Genomic DNA, 16,251 nt, shown 5'->3' with positions numbered 1-16,251 from the left:
TGGACCAATGAGAATTAAGCTAGAGTAAATCTAGTTTAATTAATTTAAAAACATTTAATAAAAGAAACCAATGAGAATTAAGTCTCCTAGAAGACTATTGGGCAGTCTCCCAAGGGGTCCAATGAGCATTCAGGAGCCCCATGGCTTGCCTGATTCCTATTGGCCAGGAGGCAAAGGGGTCCAATGAGAGTTTAGTTTAATTATTTAATTACCTAAAGCTCTCACAAAAGGGGAAAGGGGGACACATGTCTAAAGGCTATCACTTATGCTGCTTAATTCCTATTGGCTTGACCTGGGGAGGTCCAATGAGGCAAAGGCCAGACTTATTTAGCAGCTAGGGCTCGCCCAAGAGAGAGGGGGGGCTGATTTTTGCTTGGCATTGACACACACACTTTCACACTTGACCATGTGTGAAGGGAAAATACTCTATCTCCTCCCAAGCTTTAATGGAGAGCTCATCACCTACTCCAAGCTTGTGAGATAGAAGCCTACATCAACACTCTCTTGGCATGTGGATGCAAATCCAACCAAGAGCCAAGCTTCAATGCATGCTCATCTTCTCTACCAAGCTAATTACTAAGCTAAGCTATGTTAATATGAGTGATTATGTGAGGAGATGTACTTCTTTCTCGTAAGATACTTCTTTTTCCTCTCAATCTACTCTCATACCCTGCTAGCTCTCACCATCTTCGAAGGTGTGTGAGGTCTTGGGTCTGAGAACGGGGATAATTCAAGTTGTGTTTGATTAAGTGTTTTGCTTGGTGTATGAAGCTTCCATCTTCATTGCACTAGCTAGTCTTGAAGGAACACAAAGAATTGTATTGTACAATGTCTCTCTTGATGGGAGAAACCATAATACAAAGCCTTTTGGGGGGGGGACCGGCTCCATGCAAATCCGGTCCTCAACTGTTGTCAATAGCTTAATTGCTCTCTCTCTTTTGAAAGTATTGTCGATGCTATCTAACTAGGTGTTATGCTTTTTGTTGCTCTCTCCACCCAAGTACTCTTGTAATTCTCATTCGGAATCTATTCTAATGAAATGCCCACTATGTTCATGCTAATTTCCGCTACACATAAGATTTTAGGCCATTAAATGTTACAGAGAACACGCAGAGGCGTGAGTTAGAGACAAGGCGTTAGCCATGGCAATGTGCTGTATTGATTGATCTAGAGTAGTAGTTACATACACAAGAATGGGCCGATATAGGCTTGTTACGGATGTCATATGAGGTTCCTCGGAAGTTGGGTAGTTGTGCCTATTAGGATGCTGACTGTGTGATGATGTGGATTAATTATTCCCACACCACCCCGTAAGACACATCGTCCATACAGAGGCATGTATGTGTGCATATTGCAATGTGATCATGAGATATATCTACATGCTTTGGGAAAATACAATATGCATATGCAATTATCCTTGGTGTGACTTCCGAGGTCTTCAACCTGGATCAAGGTCCGACTTCGTAATGAAGAAGATTAGCAGCGGCTGAGGATAGATTTCGAGCGCTCCCGCTCCCTCCAGCGTGGCAGGAGGGGGCTCGTTGACACCTCAACAGGCTTGCCATTGTGGCTGGAGCGCACGCAATTTCTTTGCACTCGCCTCGTACGATCTATGCAGTGCTCAAAATCGTGCTCTCGCCTCGTACGACCCCCAAAAGCCTGCAGGTCGCCAGGAGGCAGTTTTCATGGATTGCGGCGTATTTAGCATTCACCGTCTTTATTTAGAGAGAGAGAGAGAGAGAGAGAGAGAGAGAGAGAGAGAGAGAGAGAGAGAGATTTCTACTACTAAGGGAAAACTTGAAATTCTCCCAGTTAGTGTTCGGGAAAAATCATTTTTTCAAACATACAAAATTCTTTTCCTTGAATTTGCCAAGAGGAAATTTTAGAAAACTAGGCTACTTTTTCAGGGTTTTACACTATTTTTCTCTATTTTGAGGCGAACTTTCTCCTTTTCCCCTTGCTCTCAATCAGCATTTTTGGAAATTGAAAACGACATGATATTAAGCTGAGACACATTTTTCCCGAACACTACTCCCAGTAGTCAAAATTTGATGCTTTTGCCGGTAATTACACTAAAACTTGTGTAAATTCACGGGTTTCCTTAACACTAGGTTGGTAACCTAACAAGACATAAAAGTGTCCTTTCTGGGTTTTGAAAAAAACCTCCAAAACCATAGTAGATCCACTCATTTTGTAAAATCCTTTCATGAGGTTATAGTTCAAGGCCTACTACACATGGAAAAAATAAGAAACTTGTAAAATTTCTCATCTTTTGGTCACAACAACCTTCCAAAGTTGATGGACCAGTACATTTTCATCAAAACAGCCATTTCTTACGTTTTGTTGCATAAAAATAAGATTAGGAATTTTTGTAGGACTTGAGATAAATTCCCTAGCTAACTTCAATGGGTTGGTGATCAGAACATATGATTGCTTCTCACTCACTATTTTTTGTTTTGCCAAAAGAAATAGGTACAAAAAAGTTGAATTTTTACCATTATGCAAATCTATCATCAAAGTTTCTATAGCCACGCTCAAAACAAATAATATATGCATGTTTTCTTAGTTCCTTATTGTCCTTTAGGTTCATAAGGAGCCATGGAGCATGTCAAAAAAATAATACATCTCTTACCAAGGGGAATCTTGGGGACAAAGATGAAGTGCTAAATACATCAAATTAAACATGAAAAAACTGGGTTCAACATTATGAGTTGTAGAATCCCATAGAAACTATTCAATATCTAGCCAAATTTGATCCTTATGACTAGATATGGTTACTACCTACAAAATGCATGTAGTTGTCAAAAGAAACTAACAATATTGAAAAAGCTATAATTGATATACTAGAATGTTTCGTTTTCTTCTATAATTGAAAAAATCAACCATCGTTGTCTACTATGCAAAATAGGGTATTAGGTGCCCCAAAACTCAAAGAATATTAGCTTTATGTTACAATATGCGACATAGAAAATCAAAACTGCATTTGGATATCATGAAAGCCACCAAAAAAATCATAGAAGAGCTAAAATTGGCTAAAAAACAGGATTTGATAATTTTTGTAATTTGGTCATAACTTACAACTTTAACATTTATTTCTCCATAGAAGCATCAACACATGTTGAGGACTACTAAAGATAGTTCTCTAGCATTATAGACCTCACAAACATGAATTCTAGAGTGGTATAGTTGCAAAAAGTTGAAAAAAGCCAAAAACAATACCCGTTTTTTCACACAGTTTAGGTTGTGAAATGTTGTGCAAGGACAAGGTTAAAACTGGAATTGATATTCCAAAAAAATGTCAAGTTTTTTTCAGCTCATGAGAGAACTTTCTAGACAGATAGCACCTCAAAATCCATTTTGAAACTCTTGACATAATTCAAGGAAAATGGTCACTTAACAGGACATAAAAGTTTCCCAGGACATAAAAGTGTCCCATTACCAACCTAGTGTTAAAGGCAAGCTCAAAATCTAATCGGGATTTTATAATTTTAGTTAATTGGTTAAAATAGGGTAAAGGTCTGTGCTAGTTCTAGGACAAGCTCATCCATTTTCTTGGATGGTTAGAGAAGCAAGGGGGAACGATCGTGGCCGTTGGGTGTGGGGTTCAAGCCTCGTTGGCCGCAATGTCTCTATTTACCTCCCTGATAGTCTTCTCAATCGTACCCTGTTTTGTTACATGCAAAAACAAAAATCGTCACGCATCTTCTCATGTGAGTGCCGATTGAACTGGAAATTTTGTTAAGGATACTTGCTGCGCTAATCTTTTATTTGTGCATCTTCAAACTCAAAATTGTTGAGCAGGCTGCGTGCAATTTATTGCCCAAATTCGTCGTCTCTAAACAGGGACTTTTACCCTACACTAGACCTCGATTTTTTCTAACACTCGAGAGAGCCATGTGCCATACACTGAACCTCAGTTTTTTGAGAACACTAGCTTAAGGGACACCCACATAACTAACAAAAATAGGAAAATAGCTCTACCACTTACAAACCCCTTGGTTATCTGCATTTCTAGCAACTTCTCTCCATAAGAAGTTCAAGGTTCCTCCTCTTAACTTCAAGAGCCATGGTGACCAAGGGCAATGGAGCACTTGAAATACCTGATAGTCCAGTGTTAGGTAAAAATGTGTCTCAGCTTCATGTCGTGTCATTTTCAATGTCAAAAATGCCGGTTGAGGGCACGAGAAAAAGGAGAAATGGCGCCCCAGAATAGACAAAAACAGTGTAAACATATAAAAAAGTACCCTAATTTTTTTTAATTTCCTCTTGAAATAAACAAGAAAAGGAATTTTGTATGTTTGAAAAAATGTTTTTTTCCGAAAACTGTGATAGTCTCTCGCTAGAATGCCGTTTTGTTGCACTTTTGTATCACCTCCTTTTTGTATCTTCCTAGGTTCAAAAACCTGCACATCCTGCTAATAATTGATCTCTAGCAAATCTGTCTCTTTAAAAAAACCTAGGTTTAGTAAAATCCCACTTACACATTTTCAAATTTTCCTCTAAATTTTAATTTAAAAAAACCTACAAGAAATATAAAATCTAATTATTTTTATTTTAACGAAGAGTTTTCAAGTCTTGACCCTTGGAGTCTCTCTCTCTCTCTCTCTCTCTCTCTCTCTCGCGCGCGCGCACATACACACACACATCAAGTCTGGAGGACGACTGTGACTGGCTTGGCAGCTTTTCGTGGTTTCTGGAGGACGACTATGACGTATACAAAATGGAAGTCGCCAACGTGGAGAAGATGCCAGGATGGCACGAGGACTTCAAGCGCCAGCTCAGCTGAGCGCTCGAAATTTATCATCGACGTGAGGACTGGAATGCCTCAACCGGATGGCAGTATTAACGGGGCAGCCTTGACAGAATGTAGGCATGGCTGGCTCGAGAGCAAGTTGTTGAGAGGCTTCAGGAGCATGACTTGGAGCTTGATGGATAGAAACTTCAAGGGGCCGGGCATGGATCGATTTAACCAAAGCAGGTTCTTCAGCAGAGCAAGGCTCTCAAGGAAGGCTTGAATGGCGGTGTCATCCGCATCCGCATCGTCAGCCATGAGCGGCTGTGTGTGTGCAGAAGGAAAACCTTCAAAACTTGCACACATGTCTCTACCAACTGCCAAATTGGGAGCAATAAGAGCGGGGTTTGCTGGCTGTGTACCATCAGGTTCATGGTGTGTTAGGAAGGGTACAGACGCCCAATGGAGGCTTTATGTGGGCATGTGAGGGATTGCCACAGAAAGAGTGGGCTTCCTGAGAGGCAAGCTTGGGCGCCAGTTGGCCTGTTTATTGCCGCCCTTGTATGGAAGAGGGTATGACTGAAGTGGCAGTTTTGGGTTCTTGGAGGGCACCGAGCACGGAGGGGGCCTCATTGCAAGAGTACAATGTTGCAGCAGGTGCAAGATTCTGGCCATTGATGGGTTGTGCATGACCAAGTGGCTTCTGGATAGGGGAAGCGAGGTTTGCAACAACGGCCGTGGTTGCTATGGTGGCTACACTTGCAGTAACCGCGGCAGCAAGGGTATCCTTCTCAGGAGCATTGAGGGCTGTGTCGGAAGCCATGAGTGAGGCAAAGGAAGATAGTGGATTGTCTGCTTCGTGGCCACAGCCACTACAGGACAAGGTTGAACGCATGGCCAGGCTGGGTGCTGCCTTAGCATCGCATGCGCCAACGGTGAGATTGGGTGCAACATGAGCATGGAATGCTAGCTAGGTAATGCCAGATTAAAGAGATGGGGCTTGGGAAGGTTGAACCACAGCAGGGTCTGCATTAATAGCAATTGCAGGGGTGGCAGCACTAGCGGTAGCAACATCTCCTTCTGTAGCATGGTCGTCATCTACATGAGAGTCTTTGTCTGCAGCAGGGTCGTCGTCTGAAGCAGGGTTTTCATCCAAGTTCCCAAGGAAGATTTCAATGATGGTAGCATTACCATCTAGGCCGGGTTGGAAGTGCGGCGCTTTTCCACAGCAGGGGTTGCGAAGCAGGAGGCATGGAGTGCAGCTTGCCGCAAGGTAGCGAGGAGACCAGCCATGAGGCTCTTCGCCATAGCTGCAAGGTATGCGCAGAAGGCATGGTGGGGTTTGGTACAGGGCAGCCAGGGTCGCCTGCTGCGATGGTACCATGTAAGAGAAAGGGAGAGAAGAGAGAGAGAGAGAGAGAGAGAGAGAGAACACGCAGAGGCGTGAGTTAGAGACAAGGCGTTAGCCAAGGCAATGTGCTGTATGGATTGATCTAGAGTGGTAGTTATATACACAAGAATGGGCCGTTATAGGCCTGTTATGGATGTCATATGAGGTTCCTAGGAAGTCGGGTAGTTGTGCCTATTAGGATGCTGACTGTGTGATGATGTGGATTAATTATTCCCAGAGTCAGATCAAAACTGGGAGCTACTCGGATGGTGGTTGAGGCACTTACCAGATCAGTTATGTATGTATATGGCTTGTGGGATCTGCCACCTCATTGATACGCTAGTTTGGCCCTCAAATCATCCCGTCAATTAGCTCTGGGGGGCAACTCCAGATGTTGGTATGCACAAACTTTAGCGTGCGTGGTTTCAATTACATGGTTTTCAGATGGATAGTTTACCACCCTTTCAGTACTCCTTCGACGCACCATCTCTTGCACTGACTGGCCTGGAAATCAACAGGATAGTCAGGCAGGATCTCACATAGCTTGATACACAGAAGACCTGGTTGAGTCCCCCCCATGAGTTGAGAAAGAAAATGGCTTTTTATAAAGAGCAATTTCTTCACATGTCTGAGGATGGCTTTGTTGTATGGCCAAAATACATGGACTCACATCTCTCGCATGGGCTCCAATGTGTGATAGGTCAGCTCCGCACTTCCTCTCATCAGTTACAGATAGAGACAAGTAGATACACCTCAACACCAGCAGAGGAGCGGGTATGCGAGCTATGTGATATTGAGCCAGAGACAGAGGAGCACTATATCTGTCGATGTCTAGTGTATTATGAGATTAGGGGGCATTTCCATTGCCTCTTCAGAGATGGCTTTGGGTCCGTGTCTAGAGTAATGGATTACACTGACCAGAGATGTCTTGGGCTTTTCCTGCTAGAACTACGACGACACAGAGAGGACCTACTTTAGAGGATGAGATGCTCTAGGCAAGGACCGACCCAAATACTAGTCACAGACTACTTCCAAAGCGACCCCCCTCAGGCAGCAAAATACAACAACCCGCCCCGCACTACTATAGAGGACCTACTACAGAGGATGAGGTGCTCTAGGCAAGGACCAACCCAAATACTAGTCACAGACTACTTCCAAAGCGACCCCCCTCAGGCAACAAAACACAACAACCCACCCCGCACTACGTGGGACTCTGCTAGAAAGAGCTACTGAGATCAGAAGATCTCGACGCCCATGACCTCCTCACAAATTAAGCTGTCGTTTTGTCTACCACCAACATATCTAGGCTATCATTGGGAAATATAAAGCTACTCCTATGAGGCTCTTTACAGAGCAAGAGATTGATATCATGTGAGAGAGACCCATGAGAGAATTCATGGGATGACAGAAGACAGGACCAGGCCCAACATCCACCTTTGAGCTCAACAAGTTGTCTCTTATATAAGCAACTTCCCCTCACCTCCCCTTCCTAGTGCTTTAGTCTTTACTTCAGTACTTAACTTTATTTATTTTGTATTGGACACTTTGACACACTGGATGAGGATGTGATGTATTGGTCTCATAGGTCTTTTAGGCCTATCAACATTTCATTTCTCTCTCTCTCTCTCTCTCTCTCTCTCTCTCTCTCTCTCTCTCTCTCTCTCTCTCTCCGCCAAGTGTACCTTGTAGAAAATTTTAGGTGACTTTTTCACAATTTTGCTATAGGTAACGGAAAGTTTGATGTGCAAAAAGATCGACCTTGGAGTATATAAAATACTGGAAAGTTTCGTGTATTTGATATGGGCATTTCAAGAATATGGTTGTATACAAAGAAAAGTATGTGTTTGATGTATTTGTGAGTTTTAGAAAGTGATAAATTGCTTGCCATTTTCATTGAGGACTCAAGATGGCAAGTAAAAGGGCTTTGGTATGCAACAATTATTCGATCATTTTAAATATTCAAAACCGCATAAGAGAAAACTTTGATATTTTCATTCTTGAGACATAAGCATTCAAAACCTCAAATAATATCAAACTTTCCACGTAGATCAACTAAATGTATCAAAGTACGTGGTACATACACAATTGGGGTGCCTAAAACCTTGGTTTCAATGTTATTATGGAGAACTCAAAGATTTTCAAGAGTTTTTATACGGAAAAAAGATCAACATAGAGTTCAAGCAATGAGATTTTTTTTTTTTCCAAGAAAAAGATCCTTCTATTAGTTAATGAAAACTGCCCATAGGGCTACATCCACCTCTGCAAGAGAGGGTTACAACAAGCATGATGGGGAGACTCTCCCAATGAAAAAACAGCATATATACAATGGGGCTAAATCAAGAAATGGGAGGAGGGAAGAGCCACACAGGTGGACAGTAGTGCCATCTGAGCACCCCTTGGACCATGCTGTAGAAAGGCCCAGGGCGCCAGAGTCGAAGGAAAGCCTCGCGGCGCTCCCGCATGCGGTCGGAGCTGCCCTGTAGTCCCTCAAGCTGTCCTCTGAGAGTATGGATCGGCTCTAGCAAGAAGTCACGAACATTCTTTGTTGGTGGCATAGGGCGAGCCTCAAAGATGCGGAAACAACGGGCCCGCCAGATGAACCAAAGAGCTAGGCCGCTGATGAGTTCCCAGCACTCCTCTCTCTCACTGCACCACTCCTGTGGAGTAAGGTCTGTAGCAGGCTGGAGTGCAGGTCGCCCCCCCTGTATCACTATCATCCTGCTGGTGGAAGATAGCTCAAACTGTAGTGCCGGGCCCGTGAGGGTGGACCAAGCCGCTGCCCCCCAAGTGTACTGTCGAGCCGCGGAGAGAGCAGGCATCAGCCGAAGAACTCGTAGCCACACTTGCTGGCCGAAGGACAGTCCCAAAGACACTGTCGCTGACTCTCCACCAACTGGTCATAGGCTGTACATGCGGCCGAGAGACCACTATGCACAAGCGAGCTCCCTACTGCTATGGCTCTCTGTGCAACCAACCACTGGAACAAAGTGACGCGCCTCGGCTGTCTGGAGTCCCACAGCCTCTGCCAAAAAGCTACCAAGAACTCAACTATGAGACCCTCCTCTTGCCAATGACGTGCTGCAGCGGGACGGGCCTCTCTCTGCACTGCAAGTATATGACGTCCAAGCCGAACAGTGTACTGAAAGAAAGGGACTCCTGGGCGGTCTGCAGAAGAGAAGGGGTCCCTCCATAGCCACTCACCAGGATCCCACTATACTCGTGCCAGTGGACAACACTCCCAAGCCCATAGCCTCCAGTGTCCTGCCTCGAGAGCTGCTGGGTCAGGGTCTATGACGCAAGTCCTCCCATAGATGCCCACAACTCGGATCCTCTGGAAACAACACTCTGCTACCCGCGGGGCCTCTACTGTAACTCGCTGTAATCGTCCCCCACCCTGAAGCTCAAAGAACAGGGCTGGGACAGTCTCTGAACAAGCCCTGACTGAGATGAGAAGCTCCAGTCGTGTGAAGGCTCCCATGCATCGGGGTGCTATAGGCTCGAGAGGCGTGAGCCACTCAGCTAGAACTGACTCTGAGATGTCCTAATACATGCTCTGAACCCCTCTCATGCCCTGTAGCTGGACACCCTGCACCTCCTCTGACAAACCTGTGAACTCTAGCCAGTCACCTAGAGAGCGCGCTAGACCTGCTGCCATGGGACCCCATGAAACATGAGGCCTACTCCCAACCAGGTGGCCTCTCTGAGTGCTAACCATGGGGTTCCAGACGAGGGGCTGTCGTAGGCTCTCCTCCGTGCATGTCGGTTGTCTCTGCTCTAGGCCACGCCGTAAGAGCTCCCAAGAGCGAAGCAAACTCACAGCGAATCGGTCCTCCAGTCTCCTGCTCAAACCAACTCGGCGCAACTCTGTAAAGATCCACCTGGTCGAAGGTTGCCAAGGGCCTCCTGACTGAGGCACCCTGGCACGAAGCCTCTGCAGCAAGAACTCTTTCCAGGGCTCCTCGCTTGGAAGAAGTCCTCTAACGACGAACTTCCCAAGAAGGTCTTTGCTCTGCTGTGCTGGATCAATGATCCCAAGCCCTCCCTGAGAACAAGGAAGTGTGATGACCGACCAAGCCACCTTGGTTCGGGCAACCTGAGTGTCGCGACCTGACCAAAGGAAGTTCCTGATCAGCCTCTCTACCTGGCTGATACAAGAACTCGAGAAGATCCAGCAAGAAGTGATGTACCACATAGTTGCCAACAACACCTGGTTGGCAACTACTACTCTACCAGCTAGCGAAAGTCGTGCTGAGCTCTAGTGGAACAGCTTTCTCCTGATGGACAGGAGAAGAGGAGCAATTTGCTACTCGGGGGACAAATCCAAACCAACCTGACAACCCAAGTATCGAACTGCAGTCCCTGGGGGAATCCACCTGAAACCCTCTCCTGGCATCCACTCTGGCATAGGAGCACTGCCAACCGAGAAAGCCACTGTCTTTCTCCAGTTGATCAATGCGCCCGATGCACAGCAGAAGGTCTCAAGAGCCTACCCACACCTGTGTAAATTGGCCTCCTGGCCCTCTAAGTACAAGGCTGAGTCGTCAGCAAACTCAGCGTCCAGAAGCTCATCTCCCCGTATCGGGAGTGCTAAGCCCCTCAAACCAACCTGCTGTGACACCAAAAATCTGCTCATCGCCTCCGCATAGAACAGAAAGAGAAAGGGGGCAAGAGGACAACCCTGTCTGACCGATCGTGTGAGCATGAAGCGCTCACCTCTACCTCCTTCCAAAAGCACCTGACTGTGAGCCTGTCTGTACAAAGCCGACACCCCTCTGATCCAAGCATCTGAAAAGCCCATCCTGCGAAGCGTGCCCTCTAGAAAGTCCCAGTCAACTCTGTCGTATGCCTTCTCAAAATCGAGAAGAAGAATCACAAGGTCCTCCCCACGGAGACGTGCCAGGGCAGAAGCCTCCCAGAAAGTGAAGATGTTGTCAAGGATACTGCGTTCCTTGACAAAACCTGTCTGAGTCCCATGTATAAGGCTCTCCAAAAGTGGCTGAATCCTCAAACTCAGAGCCTTGGCAAGAATTTTGTAGGCTGAGTTGAGGATGGTGATGGGGTGCCACTGTCGAATCTCATCCAAGGAGCCACCCTCCTTTGGAATGAGGTAAATCAGGCCCTCACTCATGCTATCCGGCATCACTCTTGCGTGCAGAATGTACTGAAAGGCACTACAAAGATCTGGGCCAAGCAAGTCCCAGTACTCCAAGAAGAAGCTGGGAGTCAGCCCATCCTCACCTGAACAACTACCATGAGGAAGGGCCCTAAGAGCCGTGTGCAGCTTCTCAAGCTGAAGAGGTGTCTCCAGCCTTTGGCGCATCTCCTCAGTCACAAGACAAGGCATCTGCGCCCAAACCTGCTCCCTGCATGCATCCTGTCTCTCTGACTGGGGCTCAGTCGTCAGTATCTCACGGTAAAAGTCAGTAGCAACTGCACGCATATCCTCAGGCTCACAAGCAACTGACCCATCGGGTCTCCTCAGCTGAGTGACCTTGGCATGCGAGCGCCGAGGTCCTACTGTCTCAAAAAAGGCACCTGTCACTCTGTCACCTACCTGAGTCCACTGAGATGCCTGTCGGTGAAAGGCAAACTCATGGCGCCTCTCCTCTGTGCAAGCAAGCTCCTGTCGAGCCTGCTGTAACTGCTCCTCCAACCATGGACTGTCTGGATGCTGCTCCTGCATCCTCTATAGTGAAGCAATGCCTCGTCTGAGACGCTGCTCCTCCTCTCTCGCTGCGGCCCGTCGAGCCAAAGACTCCTAGAGAAAAAAGTGGCTAAGCTGAGCTAGGCCTAAGGCCACTCTGTCTGCCGGTAGAGCCTGGCTATCCATGCCCTCTGTCCAAAGAGCCTCTACCCTCTCTCTGAGTGCTGTGTCCAACAAGACCCGCTCTGGGATGCGAAGCATCGTGCTCCCACTCCTCAGCCTGTCTGCCACTGTGAGGATCACTGGTGCATGGTCCGAGAAGGATGTCCCTGCCAGGATGCCCACTGATCCCCCCAAGTCACTTAAGTGGTCACTAGTGTAGAAGCGATCTATCCGTGATAGATTCACTCCTCCCACTCTGCGTTCTGATCTAGAGAAGGCAAGACTCTCTGGAGGCCTCACAAAGCCAGAATGCTGCCATGTATCCGAGACCCTCAAGGTCATACACAACCTCTCCCAAGCTACTAACTCGACTCTATGCACAATAGCATGGCTGCCTCCGATCCTGTCAGAAGGGTCCTCCAACATGTTGAAGTCCCCTCCTACACACCAATGGTCAACCTATGGCAAAGACTCAACAATCTGTGACCAAAACTCTGCACGAGCACTCGCCACATTGGGCGCATAGATGTTCAGGAAGCCCACAAGGCCACCCTGAACTTGCAAAGTAATCCACTGAGCCCTGCCTGGCACAATAATCCCTCTGCCCACAATGGCTTGCTGCAATGAGTCCTCAATAGTCATACATACCCCACCCTAGATGCCTCCAGGTCCAAAAGCAGCTGACCAAAAGGTATCATAACGTCCATGCAAAATCTGACCACAGCGGCGGATGCGGATCTCAGACAAATGGTGTTTCTGAAGCATAAGGAGATCAATCTCTCCTCCCACAAGGCAACGCTGAAGCTCCTGCCGCAATCGGCCCCGCTATTGCTGAAACTGGGGCCCACCTAATCCCTGCACGTTCCATGAGACGATCCTCATGGGGAGCGAGAGAGAATAGATGCTGCAGCAGCAGCAAGACGGGCTATCTTCGAGGCAGGCTTGGATGGGGAGTAGTCCGCATCCGAGCGTCCTCTAGATAGGCGAGCCTGTAGTGAGTGCCTGGCCCAAGCCCAAGCAGAGCGATCCGAGCGTAAAGCAACCTCCTCTGTCCAAGAGTCCTCATGTATGTATACATAGCAAGGAAAACACTGTGTATCAACAAAAAAGTACACCACAATGTGCCTACATCCTGCTGAGTCTGGGGGTGTAACCACAAAATTGGCCAGTGGCCACAAAGTCTACAGCAAATCTGTAACTCCAAGTTCTCCCATGTGGTGAGAGAACTCGAGAACCTGTGTATGAAACCATCCCACCACTGAGTCGAGGGACCACTCTGTCTCGGTTCTACCGCAGAGAGGAAAGGAGAAACCAACTGCTGAGTCCAAGGCCTCTGTCCCCCGAGCGACGAGGAACAGAGCGTGGACCCTGAAGCAGGCTGCCTCGTGGTCTGGTGCGGAATCGCCGAGAAAGCGAGTGAATCCGTAATCGAAGAAGTCCCAGCGGCGTCGGAGGTCAATGATCGTCAGACCACGAGGGATAGCTGCAAGGGAAGATGTCTGAATCTGCAAAGGGGGCCGCAAGAAGGGCTGACCCTCTCTCGCTAGGCAACTCGTGGCAAAAGCGCTGCCAAGAGATCTCCTAGCCGCCGGCGAGGGACCGGTCTCCTGAGTCGACTGTGGTACTGAAGCAGGAGAAGGGGGAGAAGGAGCTGGGGGGGGCGGAGGAGAAGAGAAGCGGGGCGGGACGACAGAGAGAGGGGGGCGAGGTGGGGAGTGGGCGGGAGCAAAGGGCGGGGGAGGGGATGAGGAGGAAGAGGGGAAATCTGAAGGTGGAGGGGCTGGCGAGGGTGAAACGGAAGAGAAGGCTGGCGTAGGAGGCTCCTCCTGCTCAAGAGGACCAAAGCGGTTCCCCGTGGGAACCCACTGCTGCTGAGTAGGAACCTTAGGGCCACTCTTAGTGCTAGGCTGTCGTTGTGGCCCCTGGGGTCGACGCCCACGGGCTTGCTGCCACCCCTCCTCCGCTGGAGCTCCAGGCTCTGAGGGTGGCTCAGAATCTGTGCGCTGTGTCGCTGGCTGAGGTTGCAGCCCAGCCTTGGCAGGCTGAGGTGCAGGTCGTGGTCTCCTCCGTGGACAGGCCTTCGCTAGGTGGCCCATCTGTCTGCAAATGAAGCACTGGTTTGGGAGACCCGAGTACTCCACACTCTGCCTAAACCAACCCACACTCACCCGAGGCAAAAGGATGACCTTCGGGAGCGTGTGGGTATCTCTGACCAAAACTCGAACTGAAGGGATGCCGGCCACCTTGGCAGCTACTCATGCTGCCGTATGAGGTGTCTCCAGAACAGTCCCGATGGCGGAGCCAATCCTGGAGAGCAGTGGAAGGTACTCCCTCCGTAAACCCGGAAAGCAGACTGAGATGGGGATCTTTGCCTCCTCTACGAGCACATCCGAAGTCGGGTCAAAACCGTGTCGCCACTGTCGAAAGTGGGCGCGTGATGCTCGGATAGCCAGTGGACTCATAGTTATGACCTTGGAGGCCATCTCGGAAGTCTGGAACTCGATCTGGTAGTACCCCCGTCCGAGGATCTGGACATCCAAAATCTTGCCCACCTCTGCGAGAAGGCGGGCCTAGAGAAGGTCACGCAGCTCTCCTCTGCTGGGTCGGGTGCCGAGAATCTTGCAGATGACCGAGGTCGCCTGCAGACGGTCTACCTCATCGGCTAGGCTCGCTTGCTCTGTCGGTGAAAGAGCAAGTCGAATGGTGGGCTCAGCGGTGTCAGGCGAGGGGGCTTCGGAGGAGTCCCTCTGAGGTGGAGCATGAGCCTCCATTAGTGTCTGCTGCTCTGAAGGAGAAGGGTGGACGAGAAGGCCAACGCTTGAGAGCTCGGCAAGGAGAAACCAACTGAGAATCCAGTGCCAGGCAATTCAAACGAGGCCTGAGGAGGAGGGGGAGGGGGGGGGAATGGGTATAAGGGGTTGGAGCGGCGAGGCAGCGGACAGCGAACAAAAGGGGGGGCAGTGGGCGGGGCTGCACTCTGGCTGGGCTGCGCGCAGGCTGGGTGCAAGCTCAGCAGCGCGCGTGGACAGACAGCACGCAGGCAGGGGCAGTGCGAGGGCGAGGGCGAGGGCGAAGGGGGGGCTATGGCGCGGGGGAGCAGGAGCAGGCGGGGGGGGGAGGGGAACGCGCAGAAGCAGCAGTGAGCCTCTTTTACTTTAGCAATGAGATTTAATTGAGTTAGGGAGCCCAAAAAATACGTAGTTTCTTGGTTTAAACATATAAAGTCATTTGTAGTTGTCAAACTACACTAGAATAGTACCAATTTCATGAGGGAACCTTTGAAAGACCAAAATTATGCTCTTATTCTACACGTGCTCAAGTATGAAATTATGTCTATAACTTGCGTGTGACTTGGAAACTTGTCTTTGAAGTACATTCCATTGTTTTGTAATACTAAGTGTGACTTGGAAACTTGTCTTTGAAGTACATTCCATTGTTTTGTAATACTAAGTGCTAACACTTGGCTTTTATAAACATAAAACAAGACATCTCTACAAAAAGATATAAGAATTTTATGATTTTTTTTGCAAAACAACTTGAAATTTTACTAAAATTTATGACTTAAACTTACCAGAATTCCCTCTATACCGATTGTATTTTGACATAAAGAAAAATCCAATGTTTTCTTTCCCTCATAACTAATCTATGGTAAAAGCAAGGTGTAAAAAAAAAAAAAATAGCTTGACAAATTAATTGCTAAAACTTGGTAGGAAAACAAGACACTCTAGTGTCTTAGGACACTTAAGTGTCCAATTACAGAACTAGTGTTAACGCGTAAATGCTGGTCCTATGGAACAAAAAACCAAATTCACAATATGAAAATAATTTTCACTCAAGACCTTGTAAGTTCATGGTGTGAATTTTTTCTAATCGAGGATCCTAAAGATTGTGTTGTACCACAAAGTAGGTAAACATTAGCACCATAGAAATATTTTCATTCTACATTTATATTGCTAGTGCAAATATTTTTTACTCACACATCTTATAATAATAAATATTTCCTCTCTTAACCGAGAGAATTATCAATCTTGAGTGTAAATTATTTCCACTTTTGACATTGAAAAATTTTCATTCTTAAGTTGACTTTTTTAACGAGCTAATTAAACATTGGATAGGTAGAAAACCAGTGGAAAACATTTGTAGCTGGAGCCTTGCCTTATTTTCTATATTGCAAAAGAGAGACATTAATGGTCACCATCAGTGCAAAGAATTAAACAAGGTAAATTTTTTTCACTTCACAATGACAAAATGATCATTATTCTCATATATAATTTTTTTGTAGTGATATTATTCACACCTAAAAAGTTTACACTTTTGAAACAT

General features: G+C 47.3%; 1 protein-coding gene and 1 pseudogene across 1 annotated transcript in view; one reads left to right on the top strand and one right to left on the bottom strand.

Annotated features, from left to right (window-relative positions):
- The window catches only part of LOC147443480 (disease resistance protein RPS4B-like), a 59,933-nt gene that overhangs the window by 12,533 nt on the left and 31,149 nt on the right, over positions 1–16,251 (top strand). The window lies entirely within an intron of this gene.
- On the bottom strand, positions 4,623–6,720 carry LOC147443482 (uncharacterized; annotated as a pseudogene).

The sequence above is a fragment of the Adiantum capillus-veneris genome, chromosome 14, assembly GCF_014529385.1.
Source record: "Adiantum capillus-veneris isolate H3 chromosome 14, ASM1452938v2, whole genome shotgun sequence".
Taxonomy (NCBI): domain Eukaryota; kingdom Viridiplantae; phylum Streptophyta; class Polypodiopsida; order Polypodiales; family Pteridaceae; genus Adiantum; species Adiantum capillus-veneris.
Note: the sequence above shows the minus strand (reverse complement) of the source record. Positions and strands in the feature narration are given on the sequence as shown.